This window comes from Macaca mulatta, chromosome 13, assembly GCF_049350105.2.
Source record: "Macaca mulatta isolate MMU2019108-1 chromosome 13, T2T-MMU8v2.0, whole genome shotgun sequence".
Lineage (NCBI taxonomy): Eukaryota > Metazoa > Chordata > Mammalia > Primates > Cercopithecidae > Macaca > Macaca mulatta.
Window position 1 is genome coordinate 34,838,675 of NC_133418.1, and position 24,633 is coordinate 34,863,307.

Consider the following 24,633-nt stretch of genomic DNA (forward strand, 5'->3'; position numbering starts at 1 on the left):
TTCCAATTATCACTTTGCCAATTCCACAAGAACTGTCTTAGCGAAAGGCTTCTTGAGGGGAAAGCTGTAACTCTGTGAGACGATTTCACACAATACAAAGAAGTTTCTCAGAAAGCTTCATTCTCTTTGTTATCGGAGGATATTTCCTTTGGCCCTATAGTCTTCCAAGGTATCCGAAATATCTGTTCTCAGATTCCACAGAAATAAGGCTAGCAAAGAGATCCACGAAATCCAGATGTACCTCTGTGAGATGAATTAACAGAACACTAAGCAGTTTCTCAGAAAGCTTCTTTCCAGATTTCATCTGAGGATATTTCCATTTTCACCATAGCCCTCTATGGGCTTCCAAATATCACTTTGCCAATTCCACAAGAACTGTCTCAGCGAAAGGCTTCTTGAGGGGAAAGCTGTAACTCTGTGAGATGATTTCACAGAACACAAAGAAGTTTCTCAGAAAGCTTCTTTCTCTTTGTTATCGGAGGATATTTCATTTGGCCCTATAGTCTTCCAAGGGATATCTGTTCTAAGAAATATCTGTTCTAAGAAATATCTGGTCTCAGATTCCACAGAAATAAGGCTAGCAAAGAGATCCACGAAATACAGATGTAACTCTGTGAGATGAATTAACAGAACACTAAGCAGTTTCTCAGAAAGCTTCTTTTCAGATTTCATCTGAGGATATTTCCTTTTTCACCATAGCCCTCTATGGGCTTCCAAATATCACTTTGCCAATTCCACAACAACTGTCTTAGCGAAAGGCTTCTTGAGGAGAAAGCTGTAACTCTGTGAGATGATTTCACAGAACACAAAAAAGTTTCTCAGAAAGCTTCTTTCTCTTTGTTATCGGAGGATATTTCCTTTGGCCCTATAGTCTTCCAAGGTATCCGAAATATCTGTTCTCAGATTCCACAGAAATAAGGCTAGCAAAGAGATCCACGAAATACAGATGTAACTCAGTTATATGAATTAACAGAACACTAAGCAGTTTCTCAGAAAGCTTCTTTCCAGATTTCATCTGAGGATATTTCCTTTTTCATCATAGCCCTCTATGGGCTTCCAAATATCACTTTGCCAATTCCACAAGAACTGTCTTAGCGAAAGGCTCCTTGAGGGGAAAGCTGTAACTATGTGAGATGATTTCAAGAACACAAAGAAGTTTCTCAGAAAGCTTCTTTCTCTTTGTTATCGGAGGATACTTCCTTTGGCCCTATAGTCTTCCAACTGATCCGAAAGATCTGTTCTCAGATTCCACAGAAATAAGGCTAGCAAAGAGATCCACGAAATACAGATGTAACTCTGTGAGATGAATTAACAGAACACTAAGCAGTTTCTCAGAAAGCTTCTTTCCAGATTTCATCTGAGGATATTTCCTTTTTCACCATAGCCCTCTATGGGCTTCCAAATATCACTTTGCCAATTCCACAAGAACTGTCTTAGCGAAAGGCTTCTTGAGGCGAAACCTGTAAATCTGTGAGATGATTTCACAGAACACAAAGAAGTTTCTCAGAAAGCTTCTTTCTCTTTGTTATCGGAGGATATTTCCTTTGGCCCTTTAGTCTTCCAAGGGATCCGAAATATCTGTTCTCACATTCCACAGAAAAAAGGCTAGCAAAGAGATCCACGAAATACAGATGTAACTCTGTGAGATGAATTAACAGAACACTAAGCAGTTTCTCAGAAAGCTTCTTTCCAGATTTCATCTGAGGATATTTCCTTTTTCACCATAGCCCTCTATGGGCTTCCAAATATCACTTTGCCAATGCCACAAGAACTGTCTTAGCGAAAGGCTTTTTGAGGGGAAAGGTGTAACTCTGTGAGATGATTTCACAGAACACAAAGAAGTTTCTCAGAAAGCTTCATTCTCTTTGTTATCGGAGGATATTTCCTTTGGCCCTATAGTCTTCCAAGGTATCCGAAATATCTGTTCTCAGATTCCACAGAAATAAGGCTAGCAAAGAGATCCACGAAATCGAGATGTACCTCTGTGAGATGAATTAACAGAACACTAAGCAGTTTCTCAGAAAGCTTCTTTCCAGATTTCATCTGAGGATATTTCCATTTTCACCATAGCCCTCTATGGGCTTCCAAATATCACTTTGCCAATTCCACAAGAACTGTCTCAGCGAAAGGCTTCTTGAGGGGAAAGCTGTAACTCTGTGAGATGATTTCACAGAACACAAAGAAGTTTTTCAGAAAGCTTCTTTCTCTTTGTTATCGGAGGATACTTCCTTTGGCCCTATAGTCTTCCAAGGGATATCTGTTCTAAGAAATATCTGTTCTCAGATTCCACAGAAATAAGGCTAGCAAAGAGATCCACGAAATACAGATGTAACTCTGTGAGATGAATTAACAGAACACTAAGCAGTTTCTCAGAAAGCTTCTTTAAAGATTTCATCTGAGGATATTTCCTTTTTCACCATAGCCCTCTATGGGCTTCCAAATATCACTTTGCCAATTCCACAAGAACTGTCTTAGCGAAAGGCTTCTTGAGGAGAAAGCTGTAACTCTGTGAGATGATTTCACAGAACACAAAAAAGTTTCTCAGAAAGCTTCTTTCTCTTTGTTATCGGAGGATATTTCCTTTGGCCCTATAGTCTTCCAAGGGATCCGAAATATCTGTTCTCAGATTCCACAGAAATAAGGCTAGCAAAGAGATCCACGAAATACAGATGTAACTCAGTGATATGAATTAACAGAACACTAAGCAGTTTCTCAGAAAGCTTCTTTCCAGATTTCATCTGAGGATATTTCCTTTTTCACCATAGCCCTCTAGGGGTTCCAAATATCACTTTGCCAATTCCACAAGAACTGTCTTAGCGAAAGGCTCCTTGAGGGGAAAGCTGTAACTCTGTGAGATGATTTCAAGAACACAAAGATGTATCTCAGAAAGCTTCTTTCTCTTTCTTATCGGAGGATACTTCCTTTGGCCCTATAGTCTTCCAAGTGATCCGAAAGATCTGTTCTCAGATTCCACAGAAATAAGGCTAGCAAAGAGATCCACGAAATACAGATGTAACTCTGTGAGATGAATTAACAGAACACTAAGCAGTTTCTCAGAAAGCTTCTTTCCAGATTTCATCTGAGGATATTTCCTTTTTCACCATAGCCCTCTATGGGCTTCCAAATATCACTTTGCCAATTCCACAAGAACTGTCTTAGCGAAAGGCTTCTTGAGGCGAAACCTGTAACTCTGTGAGATGATTTCACAGAACACAAAGAAGTTTCTCAGAAAGCTTCTTTCTCTTTGTTATCGGAGGATATTTCCTTTGGCCCTATAGACTTCCAAGGGATCCGAAATATCTCTTCTCAGATTCCACAGAAATAAGGCTAGCAAAGAGATCCACGAAATACAGATGTAACTCTGTGAGATGAATTAACAGAACACTAAGCACTTTCTCAGAAAGCTTCTTTCCAGATTTCATCTGAGGATATTTCCTTTTTCTCCATAGCACTCTATGGGCTTCCAAATATCACTTTGCCAATTCCACAAGAATTGTCTAAGCGAAAGGCTTCTTGAGGGGAAAGCTGTAACTCTGTGAGATGATTTCACAGAACACAAAGAAGTTTCTCAGAAAGCTTATTTCTCATTGTTATCGGAGGATATTTCCTTTGGCCCTATAGACTTCCAAGGGATCCGAAATATCTGTTCTCAGATTCCACAGAAATAAGGCTAGCAAAGAGATCCACGAAATACAGATGTAACTCTGTGAGATTAATTAACAGAACACTAAGCAGTTTCTCAGGAAGCTTCTTTCCAGATTTCATCTGAGGATATTTCCTTTTTCACCATAGCCCTCTATGGGCTTCCAAATATCACTTTGCCAATTCCACAAGAACTGTCTTAGCGAAAGGGTTCTTGAGGCGAAACCTGTAACTCTGTGAGATGATTTCACAGAACACAAAGAAGTTTCTCAGAAAGCTTCTTTCTCTTTGTTATCGGAGGATATTTCCTTTGGCCCTATATTCTTACAAGGGATCCGAAATATCTGTTCTCAGATTCCACAGAAATAAGGCTAGCAAAGAGATCCACGAAATACAGATGTAACTCTGTGAGATGAATTAACAGCACACTAAGCAGTTTCTCAGAAAGCTTCTTTCCAGATTTCATCTGAGGATATTTCCTTTTTCACCATAGCCCTCTATGGCCTTCCAAATATCACTTTGCCAATTCCACAAGAGCTGTCTTAACGAAAGGCTTCTTGAGGGGAAAGCTGTACCTCTGTGAGATGATTTCACAGAACACAAAGAAGTTTCTCAGAAAGCTTCTTTCTCTTTGTTATCGGAGGATATTTCCTTTGGCCCTATAGTCTTCCAAGGGATCCGAAATATCTGTTCTCAGATTCCACAGAAATAAGGCTAGCAAAGAGATCCACGAAATACAGATGTAACTCTGTGAGATGAATTAACAGAACACTAAGCAGTTTCTCAGAAAGCTTCTTTCCAGATTTCATCTGAGGATATATCCTTTTTCATCATAGCCCTCTATGGGCTTCAAAATATCATTTTGCCAATTCCACAATAACTGTCTTAGCGAAAGGCTTCTTGAGGGGAATCTGTAACTCTGTGAGATGATTTCACAGAACACAGAGAAGTTTCTCAGAAAGCTTCTTTCTCTTTGTTATCGGAGGATATTTCCTTTGGCCCTATATTCTTCAAAGGGATCCGAAATATCTGTTCTCAGATTCCACAGAAATAAGGCTAGCAAAGAGATCCACGAAATACAGATGTAACTCTGTGAGATGAATTAACACAACACTAAGCAGTTTCTCAGAAAGCTTCTTTATATATTTCATCTGAGGATATTTCCATTTTCACCATAGCCCTCTATGGGCTTCCAATTATCACTTTGCCAATTCCAGAAGAACTGTCTTAGCGAAAGGCTTCTTGAGGGGAAAGCTGTAACTCTGTGAGATGGTTTCACAGAACACAAAGAAGTTTCTCAGAAAGCTTCTTTCTCTTTGTTAACGGAGGATATTTCCTTTGGCCCTATAGTCCTCAAAGGGATCCGAAATATCTGTTCTCAGATTCCACAGAAATAAGGCTAGCAAAGAGATCCACGAAATACAGATGTAACTCTGTGAGATGAATTAACAGAACACTAAGCAGTTTCTCAGAAAGCTTCTTTCCAGATTGCATCTGAGGATATTTCCTTTTTCACCATAGCCCTCTAGGAGCTTCCAAATATCACTTTGCCAATTCCACAAGAACTGTCTTAGCGAAAGTGTTCTTGAGGCGAAACCTGTATCTCTGTGAGATGATTTCACAGAACACAAAGAAGTTTCTCAGAAAGCTTCTTTGTCTTTGTTATCGGAGGATATTTCCTTTGGCCCTATAGTCTTCCAAGGCATCCGAAATATCTCTTCTCAGATTCCACAGAAATAAGGCTAGCAAAGAGATCCATGAAATACAGATGTAACTCTGTGAGATGAATTAACAGAACACTACGCAGTTTCTCAGAAAGCTTCTTTAAAGATTTCATCTGAGGATATTTCCATTTTCACCATAGCCCTCTATGGGCTTCCAATTATCACTTTGCCAATTCCAGAAGAACTGTCTTAGTGAAAGGCTTCTTGAGGGGAAAGCTGTAACTCTGTGAGATGATTTCACAGAACACAAAGAAGTTTCTCAGAAAGTTTCTTTCTCTTTGTTAACGGAGGATATTTCCTTTGGCCCTAAAGTCCTCAAAGGGATCCGAAATATCTGTTCTCAGATTCCACAGAAATAAGGCTAGCAAAGAGATCCACGAAATACAGATGTAACTCTGTGAGATGAATTAACAGAACACTAAGCAGTTTCTCAGAAAGCTTCTTTCCAGATTGCATCTGAGGATATTTCCATTTTCACCATAGCCCACTATGGGCTTCCAAATATCACTTTGCCAATTCCACAAGAACTGTCTCAGCGAAAGGCTTCTTGAGGGGAAAGCTGTAACTCTGTGAGATGATTTCACAGAACACAAAGAAGTTTCTCAGAAAGCTTCTTTGTCGTTGTTATCGGAGGATATTTCCTTTGGCCCTATAGTCTTCCAAGGGATCCGAAATATGTCTTCTCAGATTCCACAGAAATAAGGCTAGCAAAGAGATCCACGAAATACAGATGTAACTCTGTGACATGAATTAACAGAACACTAAGCAGTTTCTCAGAAAGCTTCTTTAAAGATTTCATCTGAGGATATTTCCATTTTCACCATAACCCTCTATGGGCTTCCAATTATCACTTTGCCAATTCCAGAAGAACTGTCTTAGAGAAAGGCTTCTTGAGGGGAAAGCTGTAACTCTGTGAGATGATTTCACAGAACACAAAGAGGTTTCTCAGAAAGCTTCTTTCTCTTTGTTAACGGAGGATATTTCCTTTGGACATATAGTCCTCAAAGGGATCCGAAATATCTGTTCTCAGATTCCACAGAAATAAGGCTAGCAAAGAGATCCACGAAATACAGATGTAACTCTGTGAGATGAATTAACAGAACACTAAGCAGTTTCTCAGAAAGCTTCTTTCCAGATTGCATCTGAGGATATTTCCTATTTCACCATAGCCCTCTAGGAGCTTCCAAATATCACTTTGCCAATTCCAGAAGAACTGCCTTAGCGAAAGGCTTCTTGAGGGGAAAGCTGTAACTCTGTGAGGTGATTTCACAGAACACAAAGAAGTTTCTCAGAAAGCTTCTTTCTCTTTGTTATCGGAGGATATTTCCTTTGGCCCTATAGTCTTCCTAGGGATCCGAAATAACTGTTCTCAGATTCCACAGAAATAAGGCTAGCAAAGAGATCCACGAAATACAGATGTAACTCTGTGACATGAATTAACAGAACACTAAGCAGTTTCTCAGAGAGCTTCTTTCCACATTTCATCTGAGGATATTTCCATTTTCACCATAGCTCTCTATGGGCTTCCAATTATCACTTTGCCAATTCCAGAAGAACTGTCATAGCGAAAGCCTTCTTGAGGGGAAAGCTGTAACTCTGTGAGATGATTTCAGAGAACACAAAGAAGTTTCTCAGAAAGCTTCTTTCTCTTTGTTATCGGAGGATATTTCCTTTGGCCCTATAGTCTTACAAGGGATCCGAAATATCTGTTCTCAGATTCCACAGAAATAAGGCTAGCAAAGAGATCCACGAAATACAGATGTAACTCTGTGAGATGAATTAACAGCACACTAAGCAGTTTCTCAGAAAGCTTCCTTCCAGATTTCATCTGAGGATATTTCCTTTTTCACCATAGCCCTCTATGGCCTTCCAAATATCACTTTGCCAATTCCACAAGAACTGTCTTAACGAAAGGCTTCTTGAGGGGAAAGCTGTACCTCTGTGAGATGATTTCACAGAACACAAAGAAGTTTCTCAGAAAGCTTCTTTCTCTTTGGTATCGGAGGATATTTCCTTTGGCCCTATAGTCTTCCAAGGGATCCGAAATATCTGTTCTCAGATTCCACAGAAATAAGGCTAGCAAAGAGATCCACGAAATACAGATGTAACTCTGTGAGATGAATTAACAGAACACTAAGCAGTTTCTCAGGAAGCTTCTTTCCAGATTTCATCTGAGGATATTTCCTTTTTCACCATAGCCCTCTATGGGCTTCCAAATATCACTTTGCCAATTCCACAAGAACTGTCTTAGCGAAAGGCTTCTTGAGGAGAAAGCTGTAACTCTGTGAGATGATTTCACAGAACACAAAGAAGTTTCTCAGAAAGCTTCTTTCTCTTTGTTATCGGAGGATATTTCCGTTGGCCCTCTGGTCTTCCAAGGGATCCGAAATATCTGTTCTCAGATTCCACAGAAATAAGCTAGCAAAGAGATCCAAGAAATACAGATGTAACTCAGTGATATGAATTAACAGAACAGTAAGCAGTTTCTCAGAAAGCTTCTTTCCAGATTTCATCTGAGGATATTTCCTTTTTCACCATAGCCCTCTATGGGCTTCCAAATATCACTTTGCCAATTCCACAAGAACTGTCTTAGCGAAAGGCTCCTTGAGGGGAAAGCTGTAACTCTGTGAGATGATTTCACAGAACACAAAGAAGTTTCTCAGAAAGCTTCTTTCTCTTTGTTAACGGAGGATATTTCCTTTGGACCTATAGTCCTCAAAGGGATCCGAAATATCTGTTCTCAGATTCCACAGAAATAAGGCTAGCAAAGAGATCCACGAAATACAGATGTAACTCTGTGAGATGAATTAACAGAACACTAAGCAGTTTCTCGGAAAGCTTCTTTCCAGATTGCATCTGAGGATATTTCCTTTTTCACCATAGCCCTCTAGGGGCTTCCAAATATCACTTTGCCAATTCCAGAAGAACTGCCTTAGCGAAAGGCTTCTTGAGGGGAAAGCTGTAACTCTGTGAGGTGATTTCACAGAACACAAAGAAGTTTCTCAGAAAGCTTCTTTCTCTTTGTTATCGGAGGATATTTCCTTTGGCTCTATAGTCTTCCAAGGGATCCGAAATATCTGTTCTCAGATTCCACAGAAATAAGGCTAGCAAAGAGATCCACGAAATACAGATGTAACTCTGTGAGATGAATTAACAGAACACTAAGCATTTTCTCAGAAAGCTTCTTTCCAGATTTCATCTGAGGATATTTCCTTTTTCACCATAGCCCTCTATGGGCTTCCAATTATCACTTTGCCAATTCCACAAGAACTGTCTTAGCGAAAGGCTTCTTGAGGGGAAAGCTGTAACTCTGTGAGACGATTTCACACAATACAAAGAAGTTTCTCAGAAAGCTTCATTCTCTTTGTTATCGGAGGATATTTCCTTTGGCCCTATAGTCTTCCAAGGTATCCGAAATATCTGTTCTCAGATTCCACAGAAATAAGGCTAGCAAAGAGATCCACGAAATCCAGATGTACCTCTGTGAGATGAATTAACAGAACACTAAGCAGTTTCTCAGAAAGCTTCTTTCCAGATTTCATCTGAGGATATTTCCATTTTCACCATAGCCCTCTATGGGCTTCCAAATATCACTTTGCCAATTCCACAAGAACTGTCTCAGCGAAAGGCTTCTTGAGGGGAAAGCTGTAACTCTGTGAGATGATTTCACAGAACACAAAGAAGTTTCTCAGAAAGCTTCTTTCTCTTTGTTATCGGAGGATATTTCATTTGGCCCTATAGTCTTCCAAGGGATATCTGTTCTAAGAAATATCTGTTCTAAGAAATATCTGGTCTCAGATTCCACAGAAATAAGGCTAGCAAAGAGATCCACGAAATCGAGATGTACCTCTGTGAGATGAATTAACAGAACACTAAGCAGTTTCTCAGAAAGCTTCTTTCCAGATTTCATCTGAGGATATTTCCATTTTCACCATAGCCCTCTATGGGCTTCCAAATATCACTTTGCCAATTCCACAAGAACTGTCTCAGCGAAAGGCTTCTTGAGGGGAAAGCTGTAACTCTGTGAGATGATTTCACAGAACACAAAGAAGTTTTTCAGAAAGCTTCTTTCTCTTTGTTATCGGAGGATACTTCCTTTGGCCCTATAGTCTTCCAAGGGATATCTGTTCTAAGAAATATCTGTTCTCAGATTCCACAGAAATAAGGCTAGCAAAGAGATCCACGAAATACAGATGTAACTCTGTGAGATGAATTAACAGAACACTAAGCAGTTTCTCAGAAAGCTTCTTTAAAGATTTCATCTGAGGATATTTCCTTTTTCACCATAGCCCTCTATGGGCTTCCAAATATCACTTTGCCAATTCCACAAGAACTGTCTTAGCGAAAGGCTTCTTGAGGAGAAAGCTGTAACTCTGTGAGATAATTTCACAGAACACAAAGAAGTTTCTCAGAAAGCTTCTTTCTCTTTGTTATCGGAGGATATTTCCTTTGGCCCTATAGTCTTCCAAGGGATCCGAAATATCTGTTCTCAGATTCCACAGAAATAAGGCTAGCAAAGAGATCCACGAAATACAGATGTAACTCAGTGATATGAATTAACAGAACACTAAGCAGTTTCTCAGAAAGCTTCTTTCCAGATTTCATCTGAGGATATTTCCTTTTTCACCATAGCCCTCTAGGGGTTCCAAATATCACTTTGCCAATTCCACAAGAACTGTCTTAGCGAAAGGCTCCTTGAGGGGAAAGCTGTAACTCTGTGAGATGATTTCAAGAACACAAAGATGTATCTCAGAAAGCTTCTTTCTCTTTCTTATCGGAGGATACTTCCTTTGGCCCTATAGTCTTCCAAGTGATCCGAAAGATCTGTTCTCAGATTCCACAGAAATAAGGCTAGCAAAGAGATCCACGAAATACAGATGTAACTCTGTGAGATGAATTAACAGAACACTAAGCAGTTTCTCAGAAAGCTTCTTTCCAGATTTCATCTGAGGATATTTCCTTTTTCACCATAGCCCTCTATGGGCTTCCAAATATCACTTTGCCAATTCCACAAGAACTGTCTTAGCGAAAGGCTTCTTGAGGCGAAACCTGTAACTCTGTGAGATGATTTCACAGAACACAAAGAAGTTTCTCAGAAAGCTTCTTTCTCTTTGTTATCGGAGGATATTTCCTTTGGCCCTATAGACTTCCAAGGGATCCGAAATATCTGTTCTCAGATTCCACAGAAATAAGGCTAGCAAAGAGATCCACGAAATACAGATGTAACTCTGTGAGATGAATTAACAGAACACTAAGCACTTTCTCAGAAAGCTTCTTTCCAGATTTCATCTGAGGATATTTCCTTTTTCTCCATAGCACTCTATGGGCTTCCAAATATCACTTTGCCAATTCCACAAGAATTGTCTAAGCGAAAGGCTTCTTGAGGGGAAAGCTGTAACTCTGTGAGATGATTTCACAGAACACAAAGAAGTTTCTCAGAAAGCTTATTTCTCATTGTTATCGGAGGATATTTCCTTTGGCCCTATAGACTTCCAAGGGATCCGAAATATCTGTTCTCAGATTCCACAGAAATAAGGCTAGCAAAGAGATCCACGAAATACAGATGTAACTCTGTGAGATTAATTAACAGAACACTAAGCAGTTTCTCAGGAAGCTTCTTTCCAGATTTCATCTGAGGATATTTCCTTTTTCACCATAGCCCTCTATGGGCTTCCAAATATCACTTTGCCAATTCCACAAGAACTGTCTTAGCGAAAGGGTTCTTGAGGCGAAACCTGTAACTCTGTGAGATGATTTCACAGAACACAAAGAAGTTTCTCAGAAAGCTTCTTTCTCTTTGTTATCGGAGGATATTTCCTTTGGCCCTATATTCTTACAAGGGATCCGAAATATCTGTTCTCAGATTCCACAGAAATAAGGCTAGCAAAGAGATCCACGAAATACAGATGTAACTCTGTGAGATGAATTAACAGAACACTAAGCAGTTTCTCAGAAAGCTTCTTTCCAGATTTCATCTGAGGATATATCCTTTTTCATCATAGCCCTCTATGGGCTTCAAAATATCATTTTGCCAATTCCACAATAACTGTCTTAGCGAAAGGCTTCTTGAGGGGAATCTGTAACTCTGTGAGATGATTTCACAGAACACAGAGAAGTTTCTCAGAAAGCTTCTTTCTCTTTGTTATCGGAGGATATTTCCTTTGGCCCTATATTCTTCAAAGGGATCCGAAATATCTGTTCTCAGATTCCACAGAAATAAGGCTAGCAAAGAGATCCACGAAATACAGATGTAACTCTGTGAGATGAATTAACACAACACTAAGCAGTTTCTCAGAAAGCTTCTTTATATATTTCATCTGAGGATATTTCCATTTTCACCATAGCCCTCTATGGGCTTCCAATTATCACTTTGCCAATTCCAGAAGAACTGTCTTAGCGAAAGGCTTCTTGAGGGGAAAGCTGTAACTCTGTGAGATGGTTTCACAGAACACAAAGAAGTTTCTCAGAAAGCTTCTTTCTCTTTTTTAACGGAGGATATTTCCTTTGGCCCTATAGTCCTCAAAGGGATCCGAAATATCTGTTCTCAGATTCCACAGAAATAAGGCTAGCAAAGAGATCCACGAAATACAGATGTAACTCTGTGAGATGAATTAACAGAACACTAAGCAGTTTCTCAGAAAGCTTCTTTCCAGATTGCATCTGAGGATATTTCCTTTTTCACCATAGCCCTCTAGGAGCTTCCAAATATCACTTTGCCAATTCCACAAGAACTGTCTTAGCGAAAGTGTTCTTGAGGCGAAACCTGTATCTCTGTGAGATGATTTCACAGAACACAAAGAAGTTTCTCAGAAAGCTTCTTTGTCTTTGTTATCGGAGGATATTTCCTTTGGCCCTATAGTCTTCCAAGGCATCCGAAATATCTCTTCTCAGATTCCACAGAAATAAGGCTAGCAAAGAGATCCATGAAATACAGATGTAACTCTGTGAGATGAATTAACAGAACACTACGCAGTTTCTCAGAAAGCTTCTTTAAAGATTTCATCTGAGGATATTTCCATTTTCACCATAGCCCTCTATGGGCTTCCAATTATCACTTTGCCAATTCCAGAAGAACTGTCTTAGCGAAAGGCTTCTTGAGGGGAAAGCTGTAACTCTGTGAGATGATTTCACAGAACACAAAGAAGTTTCTCAGAAAGTTTCTTTCTCTTTGTTAACGGAGGATATTTCCTTTGGCCCTAAAGTCCTCAAAGGGATCCGAAATATCTGTTCTCAGATTCCACAGAAATAAGGCTAGCAAAGAGATCCACGAAATACAGATGTAACTCTGTGAGATGAATTAACAGAACACTAAGCAGTTTCTCAGAAAGCTTCTTTCCAGATTGCATCTGAGGATATTTCCATTTTCACCATAGCCCACTATGGGCTTCCAAATATCACTTTGCCAATTCCACAAGAACTGTCTCAGCGAAAGGCTTCTTGAGGGGAAAGCTGTAACTCTGTGAGATGATTTCACAGAACACAAAGAAGTTTCTCAGAAAGCTTCTTTGTCGTTGTTATCGGAGGATATTTCCTTTGGCCCTATAGTCTTCCAAGGGATCCGAAATATGTCTTCTCAGATTCCACAGAAATAAGGCTAGCAAAGAGATCCACGAAATACAGATGTAACTCTGTGACATGAATTAACAGAACACTAAGCAGTTTCTCAGAAAGCTTCTTTAAAGATTTCATCTGAGGATATTTCCATTTTCACCATAACCCTCTATGGGCTTCCAATTATCACTTTGCCAATTCCAGAAGAACTGTCTTAGAGAAAGGCTTCTTGAGGGGAAAGCTGTAACTCTGTGAGATGATTTCACAGAACACAAAGAGGTTTCTCAGAAAGCTTCTTTCTCTTTGTTAACGGAGGATATTTCCTTTGGACATATAGTCCTCAAAGGGATCCGAAATATCTGTTCTCAGATTCCACAGAAATAAGGCTAGCAAAGAGATCCACGAAATACAGATGTAACTCTGTGAGATGAATTAACAGAACACTAAGCAGTTTCTCGGAAAGCTTCTTTCCAGATTGCATCTGAGGATATTTCCTTTTTCACCATAGCCCTCTAGGGGCTTCCAAATATCACTTTGCCAATTCCAGAAGAACTGCCTTAGCGAAAGGCTTCTTGAGGGGAAAGCTGTAACTCTGTGAGGTGATTTCACAGAACACAAAGAAGTTACTCAGAAAGCTTCTTTCTCTTTGTTATCGGAGGATATTTCCTTTGGCTCTATAGTCTTCCAAGGGATCCGAAATATCTGTTCTCAGATTCCACAGAAATAAGGCTAGCAAAGAGATCCACGAAATACAGATGTAACTCTGTGAGATGAATTAACAGAACACTAAGCAGTTTCTCAGAGAGCTTCTTTCCAGATTTCATCTGAGGATATTTCCATTTTCACCATAGCCCTCTATGGGCTTCCAATTATCACTTTGCCAATTCCACAAGAACTGTCTTAGCAAAAGGCTTCTTGAGGGGAAAGCTGTAACTCTGTGAGATGATTTCACAGAACACAAAGAAGTTTCTCAGAAATCTTCTTTCTCTTTGTTATCGGAGGATACTTCCTTTGGCCCTATAGTCTTCCAAGTGATCCGAAAGATCTGTTCTCAGATTCCACAGAAAGAAGGCTAGCAAAGAGATCCACGAAATACAGATGTAACTCTGTGAGATGAATTAACAGAACACTAAGCAGTTTCTCAGAAAGCTTCTTTCCAGATTTCATCTGAGGATATTTCCTTTTTCACCATAGCCCTCTATGGGCTTCCAAATATCACTTTGCCAATTCCACAAGAACTGTCTTAGCGAAAGGCTTCTTGAGGCGAAACCTGTATCTCTGTGAGATGATTTCACAGAACACAAAGAAGTTTCTCAGAAAGCTTCTTTCTCTTTGTTATCGGAGGATATTTCCTTTGGCCCTATAGTCTTCCAAGGGATCCGAAATATCTCTTCTCAGATTCCACAGAAATAAGGCTAGCAAAGAGATCCACGAAATAAAGATGTAACTCTGTGAGATGAATTAACAGAACACTAAGCAGTTTCTCAGAAAGCTTCTTTCCAGATTTCATCTGAGGATATTTCCTTTTTCAACATAGCCCTCTATGGGCTTCCAAATATCACTTTGCCGATTCCACAAGAACTGTCTTTGCGAAAGGCTTCTTGAGGCGAAACCTGTAACTCTGTGAGATGATTTCACAGAACACAAAGAAGTTTCTCAGAAAGCTTCTTTCTCTGTTATCGGAGGATATTTCCTTTGGCCCTTTAGTCTTCCAAGGGATCCGAAATATCTGTTCTCAGATTCCACAGAAAAAAGGCTAGCAAAGAGATCCACGAAATACAGATGTAACTCTGTGAGATGAATTAACAGAACACTAAGCAGTTTCTCAGAAAGCTTCTTTCCAGATTTCATCTGAGGATATTTCCTTTTTCACCATAGTCCTCTATGGGCTTCCAAATATCACTTTGCTAATTCCACAAGAACTGTCTTAGCGAAAGTCTTCTTGAGGCGAAACCTGTAACTCTGTGAGGTGATTTCACAGAACACAAAGAAGTTTCTCAGAAAGCTTCTTTCTCTTAGTTATCGGAGGATATTTCTTTGGCCGAATAGTCTTCAAAGGGATCCGAAATATCTGTTCTCAGATTCCACAGAAATAAGGCTAGCAAAGAGATCAAGGAAATACAGATGTAACTCTGTGAGATGAATTAACAGAACACTAAGAACTTTCTCAGAAAGCTTCTTTCCAGATTTCATCTGAGGATATTTCCTTTGTCACCATAGCCCTCTATGGGCTTCCAAATATCACTTTGCCAATTCCAGAAGAACTGTCTTAGCAAAAGGCTTCCTGAGAGGAAAGCTGTAACTCTGTGAGATGATTTCACAGAACACAAGGAAGTTTCTCAGAAAGCTTCTTTCCCTTTGTTTTCGGAGGATATTTCCTTTGACCCTATAGTCTTCCAAGGGATCCGAAATATCTGTTCTCAGATTCCACAGAAATAAGGCTAGCTAAGAGATCCACGAAATACAGATGTAACTCTGTGAGATGAATTAACAGAACACTAAGCAGTTTCTCCGAAAGCTTCTTTCCAGATTTCATCTGAGGATATTTCCATTTTCACCATAGCCCTCTATGGGCTTCCGATTATCACTTTGCCAATTCCAGAAGAACTGTCTTAGCGAAAGGTTTCTTGAGGGGAAAGCTGTAACTCTGTTAGATGATTTCACAGAAGACAAAGAAGTTTCTCAGAAAGCTTCTTTCTCTTTGTTATCGGAGGATATTTCCTTTAGCCCTATAGTCTTCAAAGGGATCCGAAATATCTGTTCTCAGATTCCACTGAAATAAGGCTAGCAAAGAGATCCATGAAATACAGATGTAACTCTGTGAGATGAATTAACAGAACACTAAGCAGTTTCTCAGAAACCTTCTTTCCAGATTTCATCTGAGGATATATCCTTTTTCACCATAGCCCTCTATGGGCTTCCAAATATGATTTTGCCAATTTCACAAGAACTGTCTTAGCGAAAGGCTTCTTGAGGGGAAATCTGTAACTCTGTGAGATGATTTCACAGAACACAGAGAAGTTTCTCAGAAAGCTTCTTTCTCTTTGTTATCGAAGGATATTTCCTTTGGCCCTATATTCTTCAAAGGGATCCGAAATATCTGTTCTCAGATTCCACAGAAATAAGGCTAGCAAAGAGATCCACGAAATACAGATGTAACTCTGTGAGATGAATTAACACAACACTAAGCAGTTTCTCAGAAAGCTTCTTTAAATATTTCATCTGAGGATATTTCCATTTTCGCCATAGCCCTCTATGGGCTTCCAATTATCACTTTGCCAATTCCAGAAGAACTGTCTTAGCGAAAGGCTTCTTGAGGGGAAAGCTGTAACTCTGTGAGATGGTTTCACAGAACACAAAGAAGTTTCTCAGAAAGCTTCTTTCTCTTTGTTAACGGAGGATATTTCCTTTGGCCCTATAGTCCTCAAAGGGATCCGAAATATCTGTTCTCAGAATCCACAGAAATAAGGCTAGCAAAGAGATCCACGAAATCCAGATGTAACTCTGTGAGATGAATTAACAGAACACTAAGCAGTTTCTCAGAAAGCTTCTTTCCAGATTGCATCTGAGGATATTTCCTATTTCACCATAGCCCTCTAGGAGCTTCCAAATATCACTTTGCCAATTCCAGAAGAACTGCCTTAGCGAAAGGCTTCTTGAGGGGAAAGCTGTAACTCTGTGAGGTGATTTCACAGAACACAAAGAAGTTTCTCAGAAAGCTTCTTTCTCTTTGTTATCGGAGGATATTTCCTTTGGCCCTATAGTCTTCCTAGGGATCCGAAATAACTGTTCTCAGATTCCAGAGAAATAAGGCTAGCAAAGAGATCCACGAAATACAGATGTAACTCTGTGACATGAATTAACAGAACACTAAGCAGTTTCTCAGAGAGCTTCTTTCCACATTTCATCTGAGGATATTTCCATTTTCACCATAGCTCTCTATGGGCTTCCAATTATCACTTTGCCAATTCCAGAAGAACTGTCATAGCGAAAGCCTTCTTGAGGGGAAAGCTGTAACTCTGTGAGATGATTTCAGAGAACACAAAGAAGTTTCTCAGAAAGCTTCTTTCTCTTTGTTATCGGAGGATATTTCCTTTGGCCCTATAGTCTTACAAGGGATCCGAAATATCTGTTCTCAGATTCCACAGAAATAAGGCTAGCAAAGAGATCCACGAAATACAGATGTAACTCTGTGAGATGAATTAACAGCACACTAAGCAGTTTCTCAGAAAGCTTCCTTCCAGATTTCATCTGAGGATATTTCCTTTTTCACCATAGCCCTCTATGGCCTTCCAAATATCACTTTGCCAATTCCACAAGAACTGTCTTAGCGAAAGGCTTCTTGAGGGGAAAGCTGTACCTCTGTGAGATGATTTCACAGAACACAAAGAAGTTTCTCAGAAAGCTTCTTTCTCTTTGGTATCGGAGGATATTTCCTTTGGCCCTATAGTCTTCCAAGGGATCCGAAATATCTGTTCTCAGATTCCACAGAAATAAGGCTAGCAAAGAGATCCACGAAATACAGATGTAACTCTGTGAGATGAATTAACAGAACACTAAGCAGTTTCTCAGGAAGCTTCTTTCCAGATTTCATCTGAGGATATTTCCTTTTTCACCATAGCCCTCTATGGGCTTCCAAATATCACTTTGCCAATTCCACAAGAACTGTCTTAGCGAAAGGCTTCTTGAGGAGAAAGCTGTAACTCTGTGAGATGATTTCACAGAACACAAAGAAGTTTCTCAGAAAGCTTCTTTCTCTTTGTTATCGGAGGATATTTCCGTTGGCCCTCTGGTCTTCCAAGGGATCCGAAATATCTGTTCTCAGATTCCACAGAAATAAGGCTAGCAAAGAGATCCACGAAATACAGATGTAACTCAGTGATATGAATTAACAGAACAGTAAGCAGTTTCTCAGAAAGCTTCTTTCCAGATTTCATCTGAGGATATGTCCTTTTTCACCATAGCCCTCTATGGGCTTCCAAATATCACTTTGCCAATTCCACAAGAACTGTCTTAGCGAAAGGCTCCTTGAGGGGAAAGCTGTAACTCTGTGAGATGATTTCAAGAACACAAAGAAGTTTCTCAGAAAGCTTCTTTCTCTTTGTTATCGGAGGATACTTCCTTTGGCCCTATAGTCTTCCAAGAGATCCGAAATATCTGTTCTCAGATTCCACAGAAATAAGGCTAGCAAAGAGATCCACGAAATCCAGATGTAACTCTGTGAGATGAATTAACAGAACACTAAGCAGTTTCTCAGAAAGCTTCTTTCCAGATTTCATCTGAGGATATTTCCTTTTTCACCATAGCCCTCTATGGGCTTCCAAATATCACTTTGCCAATTCCACAAGAACTGTCTTAGCGAAAGGCTTCTTGAGGGGAAAGCTGTAACTCTGTGAGATGATTTCACAGAACACAAAGAAGTTTCTCAGAAAGCTTCTTTCTCTTTGTTATCGGAGGATATTTCCTTTGGCCCTATAGTCTTCCAAGGGATCCGAAATATCTCTTCTCAGATTCCACAGATATAAGGCTAGCAAAGAGATCCATGAAATACGGATGTAACTCTGTGAGATGAATTAACAGAACACTAAGCAGTTTCTCAGAAAGCTTCTTTCCAGATTTCATCTGAGAATATTTCCTTTTTCAACATAGCCCTCTATGGGCTTCCAAATATCACTTTGCCGATTCCACAAGAACTGTCTTAGCGAAAGGCTTCTTGAGGCGAAACCTGTAACTCTGTGAGATGATTTCACAGAACACAAAGAAGTTTCTCAGAAAGCTTCTTTCTCATTGTTATCGGAGGATATTTCCTTTGGCCCTATAGTCTTCCAAGGGATCCGAATTATCTGTTCTCAGATTCCACAGAAGTAAGACTAGCAAAGAGATCAACGAAATACAGATGTAACTCTGTGAGATGAATTAACAGAACACTAAGCAGTTTCTCAGAAAGCTTCTTTCCAGATTTCATCTGAGGATATTTCCATTTTCACCATAGCCCACTATGGGCTTCCAAATATCACTTTGCCAATTCCACAAGAACTGTCTTAGCGAAAGGGTTCTTGAGGCGAAACCTGTATCGCTGTGAGATGATTTCACAGAACACAAAGAAGTTTCTCAGAAAGCTTCTTTGTCTTTGTTATCGGAGGATATTTCCTTTGGTCCTATAATCTTCCAAGGGATCCGAAATATCTCTTCTCAGATTCCACAGACATAAGGCTAGCAAAGAGATCCATGAAATACAGATGTAACTCTGTGAGATGAATTAACAGAACACTAAGCAGTTTCTCAGAAAGCTTCTTTAAAGATTTCATCTGAGGATATTTCCATTTTCACCATAGCCCTCTATGGGCTTCCAATTATCACTTTGCCTATTCCAGAAGAACTGTCTTAGCGAAAGGCTTCTTGAGGGGAAAGCTGTAACTCTGTGAGGTGATTTCACAGAACACAAAGAAGTTTCTCAGAAAGCTTCTTTCTCTTTGTTAACGGAGGATATTTCCTTTGGACCTGTAGTCCTCAAAGGGATCCGAAATATCTGTTCTCAGATTCCACAGAAATAAGGCTAGCAAAGAGATCCACGAAATACAGATGTAACTCTGTGACATGAATTAACAGAACACTAAGCAGTTTCTCAGAGAGCTTCTTTCCAGATTTAATCTGAGGATATTTCCATTTTCACCATAGCCCTCTATGGGCTTCCAATTATCACTTTGCCAATTCCAGAAGAACTGTCATAGCGAAAGCCTTATTGAGGGGAAAGCTGTAACTCTGTGAGATGATTTCACAGAACACAAAGAAGTTTCTCAGAAAGCTTCTTTCTCTTTGTTATCGGAGGATATTTCCTTTGGCCCTATAGTCTTCCAAGGGATATCTGTTCTAAGAAATATCTGTTCTCAGATTCCACAGAAATAAGGCTAGCAAAGAGATCCACGAAATACAGATGTAACTCTGTGAGGTGAATTAACAGAACACTAAGCAGTTTCTCAGAAAGCTTCTTTCCAGATTTCATCTGAGGATATTTCCTTTTTCACCATAGCCCTCTAGGGGCTTCCAAATATCACTTTGCCAATTCCACAAGAACTGTCTTAGCGAAAGGCTTCTTGAGGAGAAAGCTGTAACTCTGTGAGATGATTTCACAGAACACAAAGAAGTTTCTCAGAAAACTTCTTTCTCTTTGTTATCGGAGGATATTTCCTTTGGCCCTATAGTGTTCCAAGGGATCCGAAATATCTGATCTCAGATTCCACAGAAATAAGGCTAGCAAAGAGATCCACGAAATACAGATGTAACTCTGTGAGATGAATTAACAGAACACTAAGCAGTTTCTCAGAAAGCTTCTTTCCAGATTTCATCTGAGGTTATTTCCTTTTTCACCATAGCCCTCTACGGGCTTATAAATATCACTTTGCCAATTCCACAAGAACTGTCTTAGGGAAAGGGTTCTTGAGGCGAAACCTGTATCTCTGTGAGATGATTTCACAGAACACAAAAAAGTTTCTGAGAAAGCTTCTTTCTCTTTGTTATCGGAGGATATTTCCTTTGGCCCTATAGTCTTCCAAGGGATCCGAAATATCTCTTCTCAGATTCCACAGAAATAAGGCTAGCAAAGAGATCCACGAAATACAGATGTAACTCTGTGAGATGAATTAACAGAACACTAAGCAGTTTCTCAGAAAGCTTCCTTCCAGATTTCATCTGAGGATATTTCCTTTTTCACCATAGCCCTCTATGGCCTTCCTAATATCACTTTGCCAATTCCACAAGAACTGTCTTAACGAAAGGCTTCTTGAGGAGAAAGCTGTACCTCTGTGAGATGATTTCACAGAACACAAAGAAGTTTCTCAGAAAGCTTCTTTCTCTTTGTTATCGGAGGATATTTCCTTTGGCCCTATAGTCTTCCAAGGGATCCGAAATATCTGTTCTCAGATTCCACAGAAATAAGGCTAGCAAAGAGATCCACGAAATACAGATGTAACGCTGTGAGATGAATTAACAGAACACTAAGCAGTTTCTCAGAAAGCTTCTTTCCAGATATCATCTGAGGATATTTCCTTTTTCACCGTAGCCCTCTATGGGCTTCCAAATATCACTTTGACAATTCCTCAAGAACTGTCTTAGCGAAAGGCTCCTTGAGGGGAAAGCTGTAACTCTGTGAGATGATTTCAAGAACACAAAGAAGTTTCTCAGAAAGCTTCTTTCTCTTTGTTATCGGAGGATATTTCCTTTGGCCCTATAGTCTTCCAAAGGGATCCGAAATATCTGTTCTCAGATTCCACAGAAATAAGGCTAGCAAAGAGATCCACGAAATACAGATGTAACTCTGTGAGATGAATTAACAGAACACTAAGCAGTTTCTCAGAAAGCTTCTTTCCAGATTTCATCTGAGGATATTTCCTTTTTCTCCATAGCACTCTATGGGCTTCCAAATATCACTTTGCCAAATCCACAAGAACTGTCTTAGCGAAAGGCTTCTTGAGGGGAAAGCTGTAACTCTGTGAGATGATTTCACAGAACACAAAGAAGTTTCTCAGAAAGCTTCTTTCTCACTGTTATCGGAGGATTTTTCCTTTGGCCCTATAGTCTTCCAAGGGATCCGAAATATCTGTTCTCAGATTCCACAGAAATAAGGCTAGCAAAGAGATCCACGAAATACAGATGTAACTCTGTGAGATGAATTAACAGAACACTAAGCAGTTTCTCAGAAACCTTCTTTCCAGATTTCATCTGAGGATATTTCCTTTTTCACCATAGCCCTCTATGGGCTTCCAAATATCACTTTGCCAATTCCACAAGAACTGTCTTAGCGAAGGCTCCTTGAGGGGAAAGCTGTAACTCTGTGAGATGATTTCAAGAACACAAAGAAGTTTCTCAGAAAGCTTCTTTCTCTTTGTTATCGGAGGATACTTCCTTTGGCCCTATAGTCTTCCAAGTGATCCGAAATATCTGTTCTCAGATTCCACAGAAATAAGGCTAGCAAAGAGATCCACGAAATACAGATGTAACTCTGTGAGATGAATTAACAGAACACTAAGCAGTTTCTCAGAAAGCTTCTTTCCAGATTTCATCTGAGGATATTTCCTTTTTCACCATAGCCCTCTATGGGCTTCCAAATATCACTTTGCCAATTCCACAAGAACTGTCTTAGCGAAAGGCTTCTTGAGGCGAAACCTGTAACTCTGTGAGATGATTTCACAGAACACAAAGAAGTTTCTCAGAAAGCTTCTTTCTTTTTGTTATCGGAGGATATTTCCTTTGGCCCAATAGTCTTCCAAGGGATATCTGTTCTAAGAAATATCTGCTCTCAGATTCCACAGAAACCAGGCTAGCAAAGAGATCCACGAAATACAGATGTAACTCTGTGAGATGAATTAACAGAACACTAAGCAGTTTCTCAGAAAGCTTCTTTCCAGATTTCATCTGAGGATATTTCCTTTTTCACCATAGCCCTCTATGGGCTTCCAAATATCACTTTGCCAATTCCACAAGAACTGTCTTAGCGAAAGGCTTCTTGAGGAGAAAGCTGTAACTCTGTGAGATGATTTCACAGAACACAAAAAAGTTTCTCAGAAAGCTTCTTTCTCTTTGTTATCGGAGGATATTTCCTTTGGCCCTATAGTCTTCCAAGGGATCCGAAATATCTGTTCTCAGATTCCACAGAAATAAGGCTAGCAAAGAGATCCACGAAATACAGATGTAACTCAGTGATATGAATTAACAGAACACTAAGCAGTTTCTCAGAAAGCTTCTTTCCAGATTTCATCTGAGGATATTTCCTTTTTCACCATAGCCCTCTAAGGGCTTCCAAATATCACTTTGCCAATTCCACAAGAACTGTCTTAGCGAAAGGCTTCTTGAGGGGAAAGCTGTAACTCTGTGAGATGATTTCACAGAACACAAAGAAGTTTCTCAGAAAGCTTCTTTCTCACTGTTATCGGAGGATTTTTCCTTTGGCCCTATAGTCTTCCAAGGGATCCGAAATATCTGTTCTCAGATTCCACAGAAATAAGGCTAGCAAAGAGATCCACGAAATACAGATGTAACTCTGTGAGATGAATTAACAGAACACTAAGCAGTTTCTCAGAAACCTTCTTTCCAGATTTCATCTGAGGATATTTCCTTTTTCACCATAGCCCTCTATGGGCTTCCAAATATCACTTTGCCAATTCCACAAGAACTGTCTTAGCGAAGGCTCCTTGAGGGGAAAGCTGTAACTCTGTGAGATGATTTCAAGAACACAAAGAAGTTTCTCAGAAAGCTTCTTTCTCTTTGTTATCGGAGGATACTTCCTTTGGCCCTATAGTCTTCCAAGTGATCCGAAATATCTGTTCTCAGATTCCACAGAAATAAGGCTAGCAAAGAGATCCACGAAATCCAGATGTAACTCTGTGAGATGAATTAACAGAACACTAAGCAGTTTCTCAGAAAGCTTCTTTCCAGATTTCATCTGAGGATATTTCCTTTTTCACCATAGCCCTCTATGGGCTTCCAAATATCACTTTGCCAATTCCACAAGAACTGTCTTAGCGAAAGGCTTCTTGAGGGGAAAGCTGTAACTCTGTGAGATGATTTCACAGAACACAAAGAAGTTTCTCAGAAAGCTTCTTTCTCTTTGTTATCGGAGGATATTTCCTTTGGCCCTATAGTCTTCCAAGGGATCCGAAATATCTCTTCTCAGATTCCACAGATATAAGGCTAGCAAAGAGATCCATGAAATACGGATGTAACTCTGTGAGATGAATTAACAGAACACTAAGCAGTTTCTCAGAAAGCTTCTTTCCAGATTTCATCTGAGAATATTTCCTTTTTCAACATAGCCCTCTATGGGCTTCCAAATATCACTTTGCCGATTCCACAAGAACTGTCTTAGCGAAAGGCTTCTTGAGGCGAAACCTGTAACTCTGTGAGATGATTTCACAGAACACAAAGAAGTTTCTCAGAAAGCTTCTTTCTCATTGTTATCGGAGGATATTTCCTTTGGCCCTATAGTCTTCCAAGGGATCCGAATTATCTGTTCTCAGATTCCACAGAAGTAAGACTAGCAAAGAGATCAACGAAATACAGATGTAACTCTGTGAGATGAATTAACAGAACACTAAGCAGTTTCTCAGAAAGCTTCTTTCCAGATTTCATCTGAGGATATTTCCATTTTCACCATAGCCCACTATGGGCTTCCAAATATCACTTTGCCAATTCCACAAGAACTGTCTTAGCGAAAGGGTTCTTGAGGCGAAACCTGTATCGCTGTGAGATGATTTCACAGAACACAAAGAAGTTTCTCAGAAAGCTTCTTTGTCTTTGTTATCGGAGGATATTTCCTTTGGTCCTATAATCTTCCAAGGGATCCGAAATATCTCTTCTCAGATTCCACAGACATAAGGCTAGCAAAGAGATCCATGAAATACAGATGTAACTCTGTGAGATGAATTAACAGAACACTAAGCAGTTTCTCAGAAAGCTTCTTTAAAGATTTCATCTGAGGATATTTCCATTTTCACCATAGCCCTCTATGGGCTTCCAATTATCACTTTGCCTATTCCAGAAGAACTGTCTTAGCGAAAGGCTTCTTGAGGGGAAAGCTGTAACTCTGTGAGGTGATTTCACAGAACACAAAGAAGTTTCTCAGAAAGCTTCTTTCTCTTTGTTAACGGAGGATATTTCCTTTGGACCTGTAGTCCTCAAAGGGATCCGAAATATCTGTTCTCAGATTCCACAGAAATAAGGC